Source organism: Triturus cristatus, chromosome 7 (genome assembly GCF_964204655.1).
Source record: "Triturus cristatus chromosome 7, aTriCri1.1, whole genome shotgun sequence".
Lineage (NCBI taxonomy): Eukaryota > Metazoa > Chordata > Amphibia > Caudata > Salamandridae > Triturus > Triturus cristatus.
In genome coordinates, this window is record NC_140590.1 from 1,118,074,362 (window position 1) to 1,118,084,404 (window position 10,043).

General features: G+C 47.7%; 1 long non-coding RNA gene across 1 annotated transcript in view; it reads left to right on the forward strand.

Moving 5' to 3' along the window:
• The window catches only part of LOC146811183 (uncharacterized), a 130,554-nt gene extending 121,096 nt beyond the window's left edge, over positions 1 to 9,458 (forward strand). Inside the window, exon 3 of the long non-coding RNA XR_014965788.1 lies at positions 8,552 to 9,458. This is a non-coding gene — a long non-coding RNA (uncharacterized LOC146811183). The remainder of the gene's footprint in view (positions 1 to 8,551) is intronic.
• Positions 9,459 to 10,043: the final 585 nt, after the last annotated feature.

Here is a 10,043-nt window from a genome sequence, read left to right on the forward strand (position 1 = left end):
GGAACTTAACCCAGTCACGGAGTAGCAGAAGTTCGCACACTGGATTGAGGAGTCACTGAACCCGGTGCTCCCAAAGAAATCAATCTAGAAGAGGCAGGTTCCACCAAATCTGCATGGTTCTCTCCTGAGCTGCACATTTTAAAACAACAATGCAAAAGACTAGAGAGGACATGGAGGAAAGATTTCTCACATATTAAAAAACAGGAATATAGGGCAGCTATCGGAAAATATGAGGCTGAAATAAAATGAGCCCAGGCCACTTACGATAAGGAATGGATTACAATAGCAGCCAACTCCTCCAGAGAGACCTTTCTGATTGCTAAAAATCTTTTCAAAGTCCCTGATCCCCCAGCGGCACCTGATCCTTTGGGATACCGCTGTAACAAACTCGCGGAATACTGTGCCACCAAAGTTCATAATATTTTCAAGCATCTCCCACAAAGAGACAATAATACACCTGAGCCAACTGCCATGGGCCAGCATGGAAATAAACACCATCTGGAGACTTTTATTCCGCTGACTTAGGAGTCATTTTTAGCCACCTTAACTTCGGTCAAATCGGGGTCACCATTGGACCTTGCACCATCCAACATTTTTAAACTTGTAGCACCTACAGTGGCCCCCATTATGACCAGCCTGATCAATGACTCCCACTCATTAGGGAGAGTCACCCCCGAATGGAAAAGGGTAATGGTAAAAGCTCTGCTAAAAAAACCTAACCTGGACCCTGCAGATCTGGGCAATTACCGTCCTATCTCGCTCCTCCCGGTAATTGGCAAAATCACAGAGAAACATGTTAACCATACAATTTCCACATTTCTTGAGTCCAATAACCTGCTCCACCCCTCACAAAGGGGCTTCCGTCTTTGCCAAGGCACTGAGACCGACTTATTAGCGGTGGTAGAGGAAAAAAAATCCTAGATTCTGGAGGTACGGCAGGCATAATATTCCTCGATTTAAGTGCTGCCTTTGATACAGTGAATCACCGTACCCTGGCTCACCGCCTCAGGAATATAGGAGTATCTGGCAAGGCATTAACGTGGCTCTAATCCTTTCTGGAGAACAAGTGCTTCCAGGTGTTTGAAGGTGACATCTTTTCTAAACCTGTCCCCCTTAGGTGTGGCGTCCAACAGGGCTCATCCTTGAGCCAGACCCTTTTAATGTCTATATGCATCCACTGGTGGATAGTGTTTCCCCCCTTGGGATTCATATAGTTACATATGCCGACGACATACAGTTGGTTGAGGCATTCACCCAGGTCGACCATACGCCCTCTGATCTCCACGCTTGTCTTGAGGAAGTCACTAAGTGGATGAGCCTGTCCCACGTAAAACTCAACGGTGATAAAATGGAGCTTTTGCTGCTTGGCAACCAGTTAAATCTCAAATCTAATACCATGTGGCCAGCCTGTATGAACACGGTACCCATCTAAAAAACTGAGATAAAAAACCTGGGTGTCTGGTTGGATCAAGATCTCACATTTAAAGCAAAAAAAATGCTGGTCCAGGCACTCATCCTCTCTAGGATAGATTATGGTAATGCCCTCTACATGGGCGCCCCTAATGCAGTCATCACAAAACTGCAGGTTGTACAAAATTCCGCTGCAAGACTGCACACGAAAACCCATAATCGCTGCTCAGCAAAGCTGGCATTATGCACTCTCCAATGGTTACCGGTGCAGGAGAGAATACATTTTAAGGCCCTATGTGTTGCCCATAAGTCTTTAGGAGGAAATGGACGTCCTATTATCAAATCCATGATTAGCCCTTACGAGGCCAACAGAAGCCTTCGCACAGATGAGATTTACCTAGTCGTGGTACCAAGGATTAAGAAGGCCAGAAGAAATGCGCATGCGTGACACGCGCGCATGCGCAGTTTTCGCTTGGATTAGAATAAATGTTGACAAAGAGAAGGAGGGAAGCCCTGTGATGCTGCCTTACAGGTAAGTGGGTTGTAATTTATTTGTAAGTAATAAAATTAATTGTTAATATTGGAGGGGTGGAGGAAGGGGCTGGCCAACTCTGCTACACTGCAGAGGGTGCGAAGATTTTCCTTCTCCGCGTTCTCTGCGGAATGCAGGGAAGGCAAATCTCTTCATATTCCGTGGGCGGAGCGGAGGTCTCCGCCCCAGCCTAGTCTAAATTTTTAATTTCTTCATATTTCTAGTGTACTATAATTTTCAATCAAGAAAACATTGATAGTTGGATCACTTGTGGGCACTGATCACTTTGACTCCCTAAATCAATGTAATTATTTATTTGTCTATCACATAAATGCCAAATCTAGCTGTAAAATATCATATAATTCAGAGAAATTTGTTATAAAATGCATAGACAAAGAAACATAAAAACAGAGAAGCAGAAACAAGGATTACCACAAGATCCCTAACTAAGCTGGAAATGTCACAAATGTGCCTAATAAAGTACTATACCATCATTTAAAAGCCACTGTCAATTAGTCAACACAGGCTCTCAGCCTCACAGCTGATTTAAAAAAATTAAGAACAAAGAAGACAGTTTCACCGGACAATTGTAAATAAACAAAGGCTGGTTACACCTGTTTAAACTCCAGTCTTTTTAAAATAGGGATAATAAAAGTTTTTCGGGGAGTCACATAATACTTACAAAACATTAAAACATTAAGGGGCCGATTCCGATCCGGGTCGGAAGGGCACCGAACGCGATCCGGCCGGAAAAACTATGAGCCGGACGATTGTGTTTTCCGCCCGACTCACACAGCTGTACGAGCGAGCAAGTACGATGCGAGTTACATGAAATTTACCGACCGAGTCGTTTCCGGTTTTTGAACCGCTCCTTATGTCTCGGTCGTAAGCTAACCGTGGCGTGCAATGGATGTGATTCATGACCAAGCCAGTACGATGCACGTGTCGGACAGCCTGTGCAAGCCGGAGTGTCCGGCTCGCAAATTGTCTGGGTCGTTGCCTTAGGGGGTCCGCGTCGGACCCACTGTCACCCGCAGCCCTACGACTCGGACACAGGGGGAGACCAAGGGTTCCCCCAACACAGGCTTGTACGGTGCAGATGGCACCAATGAGTACCGACTGTAGGGGGCGCCCTTGCACGAGACGTACTCATTCAGTCAATGGGAGCCAATGTACGCGCCATACGACCAGCTTCCATTGACTTCTATTGGATTCCGACCGAACAAAGTCTGGCAGCATACGGCCGCATCGTACTCGCTCGGTCAGACTGCAGGACTCCAGCTCGGTCAGAAAACACTCCGGATCCGGCTTGGTTGGAGTGCTTTCCGACCCGGATTGGAATCGGCCCTTAAGCATGTCCTGTGGAGACTTACCGTCGAACGCCACAGGACTCTAAAATCTAACCTCTAATACACTCCCGTGGCTGTGCCAGCAAGAGGTAGAAGAGATCAAAGTGAAACCTGGCCAGTAAGAAATGCTCATATGTACTGAGAGGCCCCAGAAGATATCACTCAGTCAATTGTACAGTTTTCAAAATAATGAATTTACAGACACTAAGCGGCCGATTAGGACGGCATGGAAGCGGAAAACAACCGCCTGCCGGTACCGTGGAAATTCGGTGGCCAAATTAGGATCATCTGCCAAAAAACACCGACTGTGGCGGAATGGGGCCAAGAAAAAACGTTGGAGCAGGCGGAAATGGTCAAAATCCGTCCGTGGCGTTCGGATCCACAGCGGAAAAACACCAACCCGCTTCAAGCATAGCGGAGACACCGCACGGGAAATTAGGATATCCCCAATGGTCCCGCGGTACGTTCTGCTGTTTCTGACCTGTAATGTCTTGCACAACAACAAAGCTACACCACCTAGGACAAATTCCATTCATCTGCACCACACACACACAAAATCATGTCTCACAGATCAAACATTCACTCACTCCCATTCACCCCAAATGTAGCTAGCAACATTACCATGGGGGCATGTGCACAGGTAGCCAGCACTACTGCTCCCATTAGGCCCCCTGTCCCACACCTCAGCAGGATGGAGCACTCCCCAACCCAGAAGCAGGTGGAAGCCATTGCAGTACACCAAACAAACGTACAGGTAGGTAGCCATCCTCCCTGGGAGGGTGTTTGTGGGTGAGAGCCCTGCACCAATACTCCCACCATGCTCCCTGTCTCACACCTCAGCAGGATGGAGCACTCCCCCACCCAGAAGCATGTGTCATCCATTGCAGTACACCAAACAAACTTATAGGTAGGTAGCCATCTTCCCTGGGAGGGTTTTTGGGGGTGGAAGGTCTGTACCACTACTCCCACCATGCCCCCTGGCCCACACCTGAGCTGGATGGAGCCCTCCCCCACCCCACCCAGAAGCAGGTGGAAGCCATTGCAGTACACCAAACCAACGTACAGGTAGGTAGCCATCCTCCCTAGGAGGTTGTTTGTGGGTGGGAGGCCTGCACCACTAATCCCACCATGCACCCTGTCACACACCTCACCAGGATGGAGCACTCCCCCACCCAGAAGCAGTTGGAAGCCATTGCAGTACACCAAACAAACTTCCAGCTAGGTAGCCATCCTCCCTGGGAGGGTGTTTGTGGGTGAGAGGCCTGCACCACTACTCTCACCATGCCCACTGTCCCACACCTCAGCAAGATGAAGCACTCCTCCACCCAGAAGCATGTACCAGCCATTGCAGTACAGCAAACAAACTTACAGGTAGGTAGCCATCTTCCCTGGGAGGGTGTTTGGGGGTGGGAGGCCTGTACCACTACTCCCACCATGCCCCCTGTCCCACACCTCAGCAGGATGGAGTACTCCCCATCCTAGAAGAAAGTGTCAACCATTGCAGTACACCAAACAAACTTAAAAGCTAGGCAGCCATCTTCCCTGGGAGGGTGTTTGTGGGTGGGAGGCCTGTACCACTACTCCCACCATGACCCCTGTCCCACACCTCAGCAAGATGGAGCACTCCCCCACCCAAAAGCATGTGTTGGCCATTGCAGTACAACCAAACAAACCTACAGGTAGGTGGCCATCTTCCCTGGGAAGGTGTTTGTGGGTGGGAGGCCTGCACCACCACTCCCACCATGCACCCTGTCCCACAGCATAGCAAGGTGGAGCCCTCCCCCACCCCACCCAGAAGCATGTGTCAGCCATTACATTACCCTCATCAAACTAACAGGTAGGTTGCCATCTTCCCTGGGAGGGTGTTTGTGAGTGGGAGACCTGTACCACGAATCCCACCATGCCCCCTGTCCCACACCTCAGCAGGATGGAGCATTCCTCTCCCAGACGCATGTGTCAACCATTGCAGTATACCAAACAAACTTAAAGCTAGGTAGCCATCTTCTCTGGGAGGGTGTTTGTGGGTGGGAGGTCTGTACCAATACTCCCAACATGCCCCCTGTCCCATACCTCAGCAGGATGGAGCACTCCCCCACCCAGAAGCATGTGTCAACCAATGCAGTACACCAAACAAACCTACAGGTAGGTAGCCATCTTCCCTGGGAGGGTATTTGTGGGTGGGAGGCCTGTACCACTATTCCCACCATGCCCCCTGTCCCACACCTCAGCTGGATGGAACACTCCCCCACCCAGAAGCATGTGTCAGCCATTGCAGTACACCAAACAAACTTACAGGTAGGTAGCCATCTTCCCTGGGAGGGTGTTTGGGGGTGGGAGGCCTGTACCATTACTCCCACCATGCCCCCTGTCACACACCTCAGCAGGATGGAGCATTCCCCTCCCAGAAGCATGTGTCAACCATTGCAGTATACCAAACAAACTTAAAGCTAGGTAGCCATCTTCCCTGGGAGGGTGTTTGTGGGTGGGAGGCCTGTACCACTACTCCCACCATGCCCCTCATCCCACACCTCAGCAGGATGGAGCACTCCCCCACCCAGAAGCATGCAGCAGCCATTGCAGTACACCAAACAAACCTACAGGTAGGTAGCCATCTTCCCTGGGAAGGGGTTTGTGGGTGGGAGGCCTGTACCACCACTCCCACCATGCACCCTGACTCACAGCCTAGCAAGATGGAGCCCTCCACCCATCCCACCCAGAAGCATGTGTCAGCCATTACATTACCCTCATCAAACTAACAGGTAGGAAGCCATCTTCACAGTGAGGGTGTTTGTGGGTGGGAGGCCAGCACCACTACTCCCACCATGCCCCCTGGCCCACACCTGAGATGGATGGAGACCTCCCCCACCCCACCCAGTAGCAGTTAAAGCCATTGTAATACACCAAACAAACTTACAGGTAGGTGGCAATCCTCCCTGGGAGGGTGTTTGTGGGTGGGAGGCCTGCACCACTTCTCCCACCATGCCCCCTGGCCCACACCTCAGCAGGATGGAGCACTCCCCCACCCAGAAGCAGGTGGAAGCCATTGCAGTACACCAAACAAACTTACAGGTACGTAGACATAATATTCTGTATTGTGACCCCACTGAGCAGGAATTAAGCCTCCAACATGCACACACAGATGTGTTACATAACAAAGCCAAATGTAAGCACATAACAGTTAAGTAGCCAGTACGTGCACACACACATTCGTCACAAACGAAATGGTGCCTTATGACAACACCGGCCCTCTCATTGCACAAATATGCACACTGACCACATTGCCACGCACAGTGTGCACACAAGGTAAGCAAAGGAAACTGTCACAGCTACCAAAGTGTGACACACCAATGCACATGTAGAAGAAAGTCTGAGCACAATCATGCACAGCACCTATTGACATGTGCAGTGCCAAGGGGCCAGAGCAACAAGGACCATTCGAAAATTAAGAAAGCGTGTTTGGTGGTACAAATCAAGATATAAGTAAAGAAAGAGAGAGTTTCCCAGGTTTAGCCAAAAGGGACCGGGTATGTAGAGTTTTTCAAAAATAAAAAGCTTCCCTTTTGTATTTATTCCAAGTTCTCCAACAAATACAGTCATATACAATGTATTATGAACCCAAAGACAAGAAAACTACAAACTATAGCACCATAGGGATAGAGTATGATAATTTTATTCAAAATTCCTCTATTGCAAACTGTTTTACACTATTGTATCCAAGACTATTCAATGTCTTTCAATCACCATCAGCAAATAAAATTCATATAATCACAATCATAAATATCGTTCACAGTATTTCATATTTAACACTTCTAATCAACAATAATAATTATTGCACATAATGAACTTTAGCAAAAATAAAACATTATGAATAAAATAGACAATACAATAAAGATGAAAGTATAAAAACAGCAAATACAATTGTGTCCTCTTGTCGACGCGTTTCGGTGTAATGTCTAATGTACAACACCTTCTTCAGGACCAACACATTAAAAACAGCTCTCACTATTGGTTAAAATCAATATAGAAACAGGGCTTCTTACTCATTGTCCTAGATAGCCATGGGAGAGTGTCTCAATTCACTTCATCCCTGTTGTTGCACTAGTTTCTTCTAATGAGGATTCATCAATTCTTATTTAGATTTATACGTGCAAGGCGGTTAGTGCTTCATACACCCGTTGAAACGGAGATTTGGGGTTTATATCATTCCAAATCCTTGCCAGCTGTCATTCCGTGTGGTACTAATCTTTTGGGCTACTTCACACGAAGTCAATGGTTCTCTCACTGTTGATATAATTCAAGTGGAGGCACGTATCTGGTTGGAGCGCACAGCGTCTCGTCTCACGGGGTTCATGGATGTTTGTTGTATCTAGGACAATGAGTAAGAAGCCCTGTTTCTATATTGATTTTAACCAATAGTGAGAGCTGTTTTTAAGGTGTTGGTCCTGAAGAAGGTGTTGTACATTAGACATTACACCGAAACGCGTCGACAAGAGGACACAATTGTATTTGCTGTTTTTATACTTTCATATTTATTGTATTGTCTATTTTATTCATAATGTTTTATTTTTGCTAAAGTTCATTATGTGCAATAATTATTATTGTTGATTAGAAGTGTTAAATATGAAATACTGTGAACGATATTTATGATTGTGATTATATGAATTTTATTTGCTGATGGTGATTGAAAGACATTGAATAGTCTTGGATACAATAGTGTAACACAGTTTGCAATAGAGGAATTTTGAATAAAATTATCATACTCTATCCCTATGGTGCTATAGTTTGTAGTTTTCTTGTCTTTGGGTTCATAATACATTGTATATGACTGTATTTGTTGGAGAACTTGGAATAAAAACAAAAGGGAAGCTTTTTATTTTTGAAAAACAAATCAAGATATACACATGACAGGACAAAGGTATGCAGGAGATGACAATGGGCAGTCCATGTCCAGATGTGACGTCTGCCAGGTCAGACAAATCAACATAGAGTCCTCAATGAAATAACATGCTGTGCCAGTCCCTAGATGTCAACAGGTCCCTGTAATCATAAAAAGTGAACGTGGCGCATGGTATGTATTGACACCTCACACCGTTGATAAGTAATGAACATACCACGGCATCATGTCAGGGGGACACAGTAGTGCACAGTGGAAACAATGTGATGAGCAGTCAATTGTGAAGTGTACAAACAGTGAATGACACAGAGCTAACACAAAGCATGCAGGGTGCACTACAATGATCATTTCACATCTGACCCACAGGTGACCAAGACCTCACTGCAAAGGACAACACCAGCAACCTGCAGAGCCAGTCTCCCCCCGGTAAATGGACTCTTGGATGTTGACTCCCGAGATTCTCTGGACAATGAGCTTGAAGCAGGCCAATTTAGTGTGTCAGGGAGCAACAGGTCCCAGGACACCATTGTCCCCCCCACCACATCTGCTGCAATAACAATGTCACTGCAGACCCCTGCTGTTACAGCCTGTGCATCCACCGCCACCACCACCACCAGTGCTGCCTGCAACACCCTCCCTGTGCCAGAGGATGACCACCCCACAACACTGACTGAGGAGGGCAGGGAGAGGATGTGGGTGCCCACAGTGGTGAAGCAACAGGTCCGTGGCAGCAGGTTAGGTGGGAGGGGCAGGGTCACCCACAGACACCATAAGGCTGGGACCAATTCCCTGGAACACATCACCAGAGTCCTTGGGGCATATTCTGATGAGGTCTATCGACACACGCATGGGACAAATTGTGGACCTCTTGGGCCAGCAAGTGGTGGTACTGAGTGACAGGCCTGCGCCACAACCAACACATCCGCCTCCCTCTGGTGGGCCGCAGGATGACAGTTCACCATCCTCCCCTGTGCCAACAGAGAGGAGTGAGTCCTCAGACCCCACTGGCCCTGAAGAAGGGCCCCCCTGCCAAGCGACAAAGGGGCCGTCCTATGAAAACCCTGGGAATAGCTGGAGGCAAAGCACCTGCCAAACGCCAGTCATGGAGCCAGCCATAATGGAAACCCTCTTCACCACTGCATTGACTTTTTGGACTGTCCTTACCCACACTGCCTTGTGAATGGCATCTGTCTGTTGGACTGGGTCACCACATCAATGTGGTGACTATTCGATTATCTCATTTACCATTACAGTCAACCCACTGCTCCACCAATCACTTCAATGCAAATGTTCACCCCCTCACATGTCACCATTGTAAATAAAAACCCTTACACACATGTTGTTGTGTCTGCTCCGTCTTTATTCCAGGATGTACAGTCTTCAACATGATCACAATGTACCAGGAGTATAGACTGTATGTAGGCAAGGAACAGAACAACATTCACTGGTCTGGGTGTGGCATCACAGACATCACAAAACACCTACCATCAAGATAAGCCAACATGTACACGTCACAATGGGCAACAAGGGTCAACATACACATCCTGTAGATGTTCCTGAATCACCTATCCCAGAAACATTGCTAACCACCACTGAATTTACAACTGGCTGCTGTTACAATTCTCACATACCCCTTCACGACAACAGCAACCTCATCAGACAATGGGTACGTTGTACATTGTCACCCACTTTCAAGTGAAGTAGTGGGTAATGAGCTGTTGACGCAGGTCAACACCTTCCTCCTCTCCACTGTCCTCATCACTGGACACGTGTTGGCTTCCAGGTGGGGGCCTTGGTTCCTCATCATCATCCAGGAGCAGGGGAATCTCCGTGTGAATGCCAAGGTTGGGAAGCATGC